The 10,799-nt window shown below is 46.7% G+C and overlaps 1 protein-coding gene across 2 annotated transcripts in view; it reads right to left on the reverse strand.

Annotated features, from left to right (window-relative positions):
* The window catches only part of MBNL1 (muscleblind like splicing regulator 1), a 65,185-nt gene extending 60,862 nt beyond the window's left edge, over nt 1-4,323 (reverse strand). The window contains exon 1 of one of the 2 annotated variants that reach the window (XM_084529374.1): nt 3,902-4,323. The gene's annotated coding sequence lies outside the window, so the exon portion shown is untranslated. The remainder of the gene's footprint in view (nt 1-3,901) is intronic. The other variant, XM_084529378.1, reaches the window with a different exon arrangement.
* Between the last annotated feature and the right edge of the window lie 6,476 nt (nt 4,324-10,799).

The raw sequence follows: 10,799 nt of genomic DNA on the forward strand, positions 1-10,799 counted from the left end.
CACCACTCAGATAACTGCGGCACTGGCTGCACACGCCTTGGTAGTGTCTGGGAATGAATATTGTAATGGATCATTTGTTGCCCTTCCTGTTTCTGTTCTATCACAAAGGAATACGTGAGTCTGTTTCCTCTCCATACGCTTACATCAGTACACTGGGCATTTACAAAGCCGTTGTTCCGGTCACAAAGTTTTCTGCACAAACTCTTTGTTGCCCAGCTGTCCCCCAAATAACCGCAGTAGAGCAGCATCTGTACAAATGATCTTTTTCATGCACAGAGCTAGCTTTAAAACTTACCCAGTGACTAAGACGTGCCTCCTCGCACAGGACCAGCAGCAAAGCGAGTGTGTGGCCACCGAGATGCTCGCAGCCCCGGCAGCTGGTACGGCTGCTGCACAGCCCCCACTTTCCCTACCCCATGCCCCCTCCTCCCCACAGCTTTAAAGGTCCTTGCTCCAAAGCTGTTACTGGGTTGCAGTGGCACTTCAGATTTACTTAACTTCATTTTCCTGTCATTTTCCCATTTTCCTGTAAGCACGCACTGACCTGCAGCCGCCCGAGCCAGTCCTGCCCCGCTGGGGACCTGCCACTGCTGGACGCATCCCCATGCTGGGCCTCGGAACACTGCTCCTTCAACAAGATACAGGTCGAGTTTGCTTCGTCATTGGTTTGGTGCCTAATTCGTATGTGAGGTGGTTTCTTGCTATATCCTACAACTCGGGTATTCTATTTTATACAGGTTTCATAGGCTCCAGCAGATTCAGCTGCAGAGTACTACTTTGAGATATCAAGTGCAGCTCTGCAGTAAGCAGCTGTCCAGGCAGGGCATGGTGGAGAGGAAATCGTAAGGAAATCTCCGATTCAGCGGTCTCCCAGATTATCATCTGGGATACCACACAGAACAATGGACTAATTATCTTCCCAGCAGAGATGAAGAAATATTTCATTGTATGCTCCAGCTTCATATATCATTCAAAGAAAAAACTATAAATTAGGAGATGAGGGAAAAAAGAAGTATATTGTGTACACAGAAAGTGTTCTGGAAGACATTTTATGCTGTAGAGTCACTATGTGTTACTACAACTGGAGCAAAAAAGAGGAACCCCTCGCTGGCTGAGCTGACACAGGCCTCTCAGCACTGAAGTAAGATTCTGGCCTCTGAACGTTGTGAAACAGCTGCTGCCCTTCCCTCTGGAAACCGCGCTGCTGCTGTCCAAGCAAGAAAGGCTGCAGTGCTCAGGATTGAGTTCAGAGTGGCAGAAGCTCTACAAGTCCAGCATTGCAACACCCACATTTCCTGGGTGTTATAACTGAGGATGGTTATTGGTGTCTTCGCAGCTATGCCTACAGCAGACCATAAGCACTTCCCACTTCCAGAACCTATTTCAGAATGACCCAAAGGGAAAAGTTTCAAGGGAAAACTTTTGAGCGATGGTTTGTCTTGTAACAGCCACGTCACTAGGGACATAGGATGAAAATATCTTTAAACTTTCTCTTTGTAATTGCAAGTTTCTTACTCTGAGAGATTATTTAAACCTGTAGAACACGGTGACTCAGATGAGGGAAGCCTTACAGCCCATCTCTAGCCACCCCGCAGAGAGCAGTTTCTCAAGACATCCTGTACGGGCAGGAAGACGCCGCCAGCGATGCATGAAGCGCGCCTGTTGAAGCGCCCGCGCGGCAGCAGCTCCTCGGTCCCTGCCCCACCAGCGCAGCCATTTTAGCCCGCGGCTCCCTGCAGGGCCCCGGGGTGCCCAGAGCTGGGTCCGGGCCCGCTCCAGCTGCAGCTCACGGCCACCGAGTGCTGGAGCTGGCCAGCAGGCTCACAGCACACAGCGCCGAGCCTAACTCCTGGCTGAGAGGGACTGGGAAGCAACAGGAATCTTGCTAAAGAAGTTACAAAAAAAGAAAACAGCAGAAAAGAGCACGATTTGATTCAGAACTAGCTGAACAGCTCCCAGGATTTCAGGCAGATGTGCAATGGCACGTTCGTCTCCTCATCCATTTACCAAGGCCAGCACCAGCAGTGGATGAGCCATGAGCACAGAAAGTTTTGTTCAGCTTTACAGACACTTCCCGCTGTCCAGCTGAATGCGAGGCTTTTCTCCTTAGTATTTATCATAGTGTATCACTGAAAGGACAAATAAATTAAAACACCCTGAGCGGCCTCAGGAGCCTCCCTCAGGATCCAGGCAGTACCCAGGCAGCACCAGGTTGCTGCTCACGGCTCAGCTACTGCCAGGCTCGCACCTGTGGGACTGCAGCGTGCTCTCACTTCTCTGTTACAGAAACAAAAATTGCAGTGCCAATCAATCAAGCTTGAAATATGCCTTGTGGTTTCAGTTTATCGCACCAAATGGTTGAGTACAATAGTTACAAAATAAACATCGGGCTCTAATTTTCCATTTTTTTGCTGGCCATTATAAGAGGTAGATACACAAGTTACTTCAAATGTAGATTGAAACGATTGTGGCTCTCAAGAAGCTATTCAGTTCCTGATGTTGTTTGTTCAGCACTCATAAAACTTACATTCTCCAAAAGAGTCTGACATTAAATTTCAGTGTTGCCAGTAAAGAAAGTAATTCTTACATCTCTTTTATCAGAGCGCAAATTCTTTGGTAAAGAACTTCCGCTTCTGCTGTACAGCAACATGGAGGCAATCGATCTCACACTACAGTACTGAGAAGGGTTTTTGTTCTGTTTTACTGGTATTCACTGCCTGTACATTTTCATAAAGACAACGTACGGATTTCACACTCGGCACTTCCACTGCACGGTCCTTTTGATTTTCAAGCTTTGTGCAAATACTAAGTGATAATATTTTACTAAAAGTAATAAAATATTTTATTAAAAGTAATAAAATATTTAGACAAACCTCTACAAGCCTGAAAGTGTATAAACGAGCAAACTCCACCCTGCTAATTTCACAGCAAATAATTATGATATATGCTCTGCCCTTCGCGTTCTCTACGAAGACAATTTCTTCAACGCCTTTTAACCAGTGGCAGGGGCCCCCTCCCACTTACTGCGACCTCTGAGATGAGAAGCGCAGGCCCTTGGCCCAGGTGGGCTCTGGCCTGGATCCAACAACGTTTTATCAGGGAGAACTGGCGGGACCCGCGCCGGCGGCAACGCATGTCGTACCACGAGGGGGGTTAGCGCCATGTTAGTTAGATCGGGTTCCACAAGCCACCCGCTGCGAACAAGGCCACGGCAGCTGCACGTCCCCGGTTCTGGAGGCCTGGGGAGGATGGGGCTGCCGGGGGCCAGCATCTGGCCTGCATGGAGCAGCCGGGTGCCAATGCTACGTGGCTGAGGCAGCAGTGTTACCGGCACAAGCCCCTGACCGCGTCCCAGCTCTGCTAACCGTACGGAATGAGCCGCTGTGAAGAAACTGACCTGGCTCCCTACAGCACACCAAAATCTTTCTCTCAGCTTTTCCAGAGAAACAAACCTTGGACGAGACAAACTGATGAAACATCAACAAACAGAACGCGAGAAAAGACGGAGAGGCTCCCACGGCACCATGGCTGGGTGCATGGGGCCAGGCGTGCCACTCGTGTCCCCGCCACACGTCCCACCTCGTGCAGAGCCCACAAGGAAGGGTCTGCTTGGCAAACAGCTTGGGAGTCCGACCCTAAGGCACTGCCGCTGCTTCAGGGATCCTAGGAACTGCAGAGTTTTTTTACGTAAACTTTGCAGAGCAAAATTTAAGTTTAGTGGGTTTTTTAGCACACTATCTAAATCTTCCCCAACTTAACTCTTAAAGTATGTGCAATAAGATGTAGGCATAATAAAACTTTACCTTTCTAAATGACTTACCATAACCTCCTAAAGCACCGTGTATCATTCTACCGTGAGTTTGCAAGGGCTACAGAGCGGGACAAAAAGCGCAGCTCTTACCTGCCTCGCCTCCTGCGCGGCTTTCGTCTGAGCACGGCTCCAGCGCTGCGACGGCGCAGCCACCGCCTCCTCCGCGCCGGGCCCGGCGGCGCTGGGCTAATTACAACATGCTCTCTTTGCAACGGCGGGACGGTGGCCTAGCTGGAGGGGAAATGGTGAAAGGCCAAAATAATTGCGGCTCCCGAACCCTATGGGTCTGAGAATGTGAAATGAGCTATTCTCGGTAGCATTCAGCAGTAACCATGGTGACGGGCTGCAGTTTGCATATATATTTTCTTAAAGAAGCAAAAATTACTGTCAGCTAATATAAAAAAAGAATGTTAGGGGAAGTGCTTTTGCATTGCAGGCACGTCCCTGATGACAGAGGCCGCTGCAGCGCGTGTGGCTCGCGCCACTGGCAAGGCTCTTGGCTGCTGGGCACAGCCGCGTGTTTCAAAACCCCCAATGGAAGCGGCGCAGCCTGGCCGGCTAATCGGGCGCTGGCACCTGGTGCTGGGGACAGGCACTGGCCGACTGACAAGGCAGAAGCCCGGGGGTGGGCGAGGGCTGCGGGCGGAGGCCCCGCCACAGCAGCCGCGCTCCCTTCCTGTGCCGGGCCCTGCGAGCCACAGATAACGGCAGCCATGCCGCCACCAGCACCGGCCCGCTCTGCTGCGGCACAGCTGGAGAACCCCCGGTTGTTTCTGGGGCAGGCACCCCAGCCCCGGGCTGCTGTGCCGGCAGCCGGTGAGGAAGAAGAACGTGCCGAGGGCCACAGAACGTGCTGGAAGCACCCGCTCGTTGCTCAGCCCCGAGGCAGACGCTACCCGTGGCTGCAGCTGTGCCTGCTCCTGTCACAGTGCCGGGCAGGGCCGCGGGGCTAGGAATGGCCGCCTGCACCGTGGTGGCACCGGGACAGGGCCTGGGGTGCCAGGGGCAGCATCTGAGGAGAAGCAGCGTGGGCACGGCTGTGGCGGAAACGCTGTGTGGCTTCCGCTCTGCTTTTTTAAGCCATTTTCTGCATGCAGGCCAAGAGGGCTGCGTGCTTGTGGGGAATGGCGAGCAGCGCCTGGCCCCGCCACGCTGCCTGCCCTGGCGGCTGTGGCCCCGCCGTGGCCGTGCTCCGGCCCGCATGGCTGGGGGCAGCGGGGAAGGCTCTGCCAAAGAGAGCATCACGGCCGGCATCTCGCAGGCACCCATTGTTGGGACGTAAGGTGCAGCTTTCAGAGCAGATATAAATAGTCTGCTTAGCACAATACATTTACCAGACCATGGTTGCAGCCATTTCGCAGGTGGAGGGACCTAACCACGATTCCTACACGATGAAGCACAAAATAAACAAAACCAAAACATTTTTTATGGAGCAGGATGTTCCAAGTTCAGTACTTCAGCACTGTATATAACAAACATGTTCCACCTTCATACCTGGAAATCCGGGGATGATTTACAAAATACTGTCATTTCATTACATTTAAAAACATTTAATTTCCACATTAGAAACACAAGCAAAACCTGTTAATTAAATATATCTTCATGTGGACAACCTGAGGAAATGTTTTCTTAGTGATTTGCAAGGATGCATTTTGTGGGGCAGCTGTAGTTTAATGGCACGTTTCAGGAAACATACCCTCTTGTGCTACACCGAGTGTTATCAGGCACTCCCCTCGGCCAACAAGCTCTGCTTCTGTTAGAAAGTGATTTAATGAAGTTGCCAAAACCTTTGCGTGGATGCTATTAAATTGTGCTAAGATAACTTAAGCTGAGGTACAGAACCGAATGGGATGCAGATGCCGTTAGCTGCAGCAGTTCACTAACTGTTCATGGAAATGTTCTTAGTCTGCAGCAACTGCTGTGTAGTTTAATTTAATTTAATCTTTAAGTGTTAATTGCTCTTTAATATATTAAATTAAAATACTTCCACTATTTAAGAAAATCCCTACCACAGACATAGAATCATAGGATCATGCAATCACAGGTTTGGAGAAGACCTCTAAGATCTAGCCCAACCTTCAAACTAGTACAGACACCTCCACCACTACACCGTGGTGCTGAGCTCTCCATCCACGCCTTTCCTGAAGACCGCCAGGGGTGGTGACTCAACCTCTTTCCTGGGCAGCCTACTCCAATGCCGCACAACCCTTTCAGTAAATAAATTTCTCTTAATACCAAACATTGCGCAAAATAAGCTGCGAATTGTTAGGTGATGTATTAATACAGCTCACTTGTTTGGGAGGACATAGGCCAGGCCCACACATTTCACATTTCTAGGTTTTCAAATTGAAAATGTTATGGAAATGTACACTGCATAGGTTATAACTTATCTTTAAAAATTGTGTGTGTAAAAATGCAAGCCGCTAAACACAACTGCAGGAACAGTGCTGAGGGGAAGAGGCACCACTAGAGGAGGCAGGTGAGAGAAATGCTGTCTGGCCCACAACCTGCAGCCCCAGGAGGTAAATAGCTCTTGTATTCTGACCCACTAATCTCATCTAATCAGTGTTAAAAGGATGTGACTTGGAGTGTTCCCGTCTCTTGGTCTCTTGCCCTTCAGAGTGCTGCCAGCTGTCACGCCGCTTTTAGCAAGACACTGTTACCTACTTCACATTACCACTCCACAGTGCAAGGGCTTTTAATTCATGGAACACCTCCCGACCTGGTGCTCACGGTGCTGTGCAGGGCACACCTCTCTCCCCGCCTTCATGCAAGTGTGCACGAGGAGGGGGACATGCTGTGTGCCTGGGTACAGACACACTTGGGGCACACACCCACGAATGCCATGATGCTTGATGCTAGCACAAGACAGCAGCGTGTGCCATCTCCGCACATGCCTTTAGCAGCAAAGTCGTCCTCACAAGATAAAAGTCTGACAAATATTACTAAGTAACTTCGCTTGAGCCACCGGACTAGTTAAACAAACTATAAATTTGAAAATGGCCTGGTGTGCCTGAACAATTTTATGCATTTTTTCACCAACATGAGGCTTTTTAATAAAAAGAACTATCCCATCAAAAATCTTGCATCTCTTATCTTTTTGGAAGTACTGCAACTACCTCAAATCTACCAGATTCGTGTAATAAAGGTATATTCTTTGTTATTAGATGTTCTATGAGGTATACAGTAAATTTATTTTTGTCATTTTTTAAAAGTAAAATCTTCCGGTTCCAGTGTTTGCATTATTATTTTTAAACTGCTTATGTCATTAGCATAGGAAAAGTATCAGGAAAAACGTAGTTACCTTCTCCAGCAAAAAGTATTACTCTTCCTTTGGTACTAAGCAATCCTTCCTAAATGGGGAGTTCAAATGCAAAGAGCATTGCAAACATTCCAAGTCTTGTGTCTCAAATTCGATTGCTAATAAGTAATAAAATCAGTATAAATCACAGAATTTAAGTGTTAAGGTGATTTGATTGGCTATTATTTGGGTTTATGACAGAGTTAATTTCATTTTACCTTCCCTTTTTATTTTCTCTTTCAGTTGGTTCTAATTCAAAAACCACACTGCTGCAGGATTACACTGCAAGCATTGAAAAGCTTCACTATAATCCAATTTCTAAGGAAATGCATCCACGTAAAAGTTCATCAGTATCTTAGAATTTCAGTTCTGTGAGATCTGTAATATAAAATTAAGACCTATTTCATGAAAGCTTAATTCAATTATTTCATGAGTGATTTTAAAAGACTGCAAAACCATCCCTCACGAGGCAGATACACTGGCTAAGGATGCTCCAATGAAAGCATTATTCTTTTTTGCAAGAGATCTGGGAAAAATTATTACCATGGGTAGCCACATAACGAAGCCAGAGCTACGGTGCGACCAGTGCTCAGCACCCAAGCTGATAACTTTCATGGCCATGGGGGAGCACCCAGCCAGGTCAGGGTACAAACGGGAACAGGAAGCCTTTTACTGGAAACACTCAAGCAGCCCCCAAAGCTGTTGAAGGGTCATTCCTCAAGACTGGAGGAGTAAGTGGAAATACCTGCAGCCACTGACTGACTCTCTTACATCTCCCAGCCCAGGAGGACCTGGGAGCTCAAAGGGCCATGGGGAGACGGAAGAACCACAAGGACACCAGATTTTAAACGTTGAGAAACAGCATTTAAATGGTAAAGGCTTACTGTAAGGCAGCAATATGACACAGCTCTAGAAAAGCAATTGTGGTCTTGCATTCACTAGCCAAAGGACTGGTGGCTGAAGATGAACATGCAAATAGCACTTCAGAGAACGTGCCTTTCTTAATCTAGCAGCATGGAGAGTGGAAGAGAATAATTTTAATGGAGAAGTTTGAATATTGCAAAATAACACTAAGATTTTTGAAGCAGTCTTCTAAGAAATACCTATTCTGAATGTGGAATCTGGGGCATTTTGGCAAAGATGTGGATACCGTGTGTGACAGATCTCCATTTTCCCATTGAAAAGCTTTTCTCAGGTACCACGCAGGCACTCTGCCCATCTGCCTGGGTTCCGCAGGTGTTCACCAGCCTGGACAGAGCACAGCCTCTGATGAGGGTGCAAGATACCTAGAAATTTCCAACACAGGGGTACACCACATTCACAGTTTAACGTGTGCCAGCAGGAGGCCCAGCACTTCCTTGAGACCTCGATCAGAATGAAGGCACCCCAGGAAAGCAGACATGTTCTAGTCAGAAAGAAAATCAAGACAAAAATGACAGGTGTTTCTCATTGATCACACAGTCCTTGCACAGCTTGGCGTAACATGCTAGTAAATATCGCCCATTCTTATCTCTTCAGATAATTTACTTTGGTGTGATATTAATATATGGGTTTATAAAATATTGAGAATAGGGCCAGTGTGCTTCTCCTGCAGTGCCAGATACACAGCTGTGGAAGTGTTCATGCTCTGATGAACGAGCGAAACAATTCATTAACTGCTAATTCAAGATGAACTTGTTGGCACATTTTTACTCAGATTGTTGCTTGCTTTGCTGTGTTGCTTTTGTATCAAAATGAAGTGTCACCAGCACCACACTGCTTAAAGAGATTTATGGTAATAGGTCAGGCAACAATACTTTCTGTCTAGCTTCTTTCCTTTTCTATTATTATTACTTCCAAAGAGTTGTCCAAAGCCTGAAGACCTCCTTAGGCCTTATTCAGCTGTTAATAAAATAACGAGTTCCTGTAGAAGGGCTTTCTTCTCTCTTAAGCCTAAATTATCTTCAGAGGGAATTCACCGGAAGGAGGACAGACTAAAACCAAGCAAAAATGTCACTATCTGGCTTTTGCATCCACACTGAAACCAAATCTTTGTTGCTTGGCAGCTCATCAATGCTTTCTACATGTTCCTCAGCTGAAGTCATAGTCCTCTGTTTGTGACTTGTTGCTGTGGAGATAACTACCACAACACAGGAATATGATTCCAGAGAGCAAAACAATATGCAAAAGCAGAAGCTGAACAAAATGCCTTTTTTCTTTCCCAAAAATGTCATTAAGAATTAATAACTCTGTGGAGAGAAGATCTTCAGAGAGAACCGTGACTTTCTCTTCCTAGTGCCGCGCGCGGAGGGCCGTGCCTGTGGCCGTGGCCACAGCTGTGCAGCAGGCAGGCTCTGCACACATGTGGCCAGCGCCGTGCTGCAGGCGCACAGCGAGCTCTGTGCCGCGGGCACGGCCGCCGGTGCCACACAGGCAAGGAATTTGCTGTGACTTGGTTTTTCCAGTTTGAAAATGTAAACATGTTGAGACGTTCGATTCATAATTCATTCGACGAAGCCTTAAAGAGCAACTGGGATGGCACGACAGCCATTTGAAAGCCTCAGAGTTAGAGGAGCACGTGGTGAGGCAGGTTTTGGTTTTGCTCGGCCAGCGAATGCACGAGCTGCAGCTCCAACAGCCCGGTGGGAGTACTTCTGTGGTGGGGACTGCTTCGCTCCGGAGGTCTGTGGAGATCAATAAACTCGACATTGCTAATACAGGGCTGAACACGTGTCACGTAGAGGGGGTCCGGTACTGTTTACTGTCATAGATCAGCATTGTACCTTTAATTATTCTGCTTGGGATGCCACTTCATAAATGAATCAGGGTGTTTGAGAATTAGAGAACTATGACTTGAAGATTTACATTTTGAATACTGAGAATATATTTGATTAGCAAGGTATACAAAAGCAAGGTATACAATTGCACATAGTTTATATACAGTCCTACAATACTTAATTTTTTGAATCAATAAAATTACATTATTATGCCATTTATAGTAGCTTCAGGACAGATAAAAAATTCACAAAGCAAAAAGTTCTCCTGAAACCAAGTATCTTCCACAAACCTGAAAGATTTCATGTTTTCTGTCAATATTTTTTTTTAGATGGAATTTCTGCTTTTGGGTGGTAAAAACTCTCATGAATACCTTTTTGCTCTTAAAAGACATTTGAGCAAGTAACAGAAATGCTAGAACGTACATCTATTTACTTCATAGCATACATGGTCCAGTGGAAGGTGTCCCTGCTCATGACAAGGGGGTGATGATCTCATAACTAGATGATCTTTAAGGTCCCTTTGAATGCAAACCATTCTGTGCATCTGGGTTACAAACACTGTAACTGGCTATCACTTGCATATATGCTTCTGTAAACCAGGAAAAAATATATTTATTTCCCAATTAGGATGTTCAATATTCAACAGAACAGGACCAGAAATAGAATGGAATATCCAAGAAGTAGAAGAGCTTAAACTAAATAATTATCTAGGGAAACTGTGCGCTAAAGTCAATAGGGATTCAGCCAGTTCACTGGAATGCCAAGTGTGTTTGCACAGAAGGCCAACTGAAATAGCAAACTTCTTTCTAAAATGCATCAAAAATAATTAGAAGTGCCAAAAGCGGAAAGCTGCATATACACAGCAAACCTGGATAGGCTCCTTATCCGATGGTATTTCTCTGTGCCCAGTTCATTCCTACGATCTCACAAA

The sequence above is a fragment of the Aythya ferina genome (genome assembly GCF_964211825.1).
Source record: "Aythya ferina genome assembly, chromosome: 9".
In the NCBI taxonomy this organism is placed as follows: domain Eukaryota; kingdom Metazoa; phylum Chordata; class Aves; order Anseriformes; family Anatidae; genus Aythya; species Aythya ferina.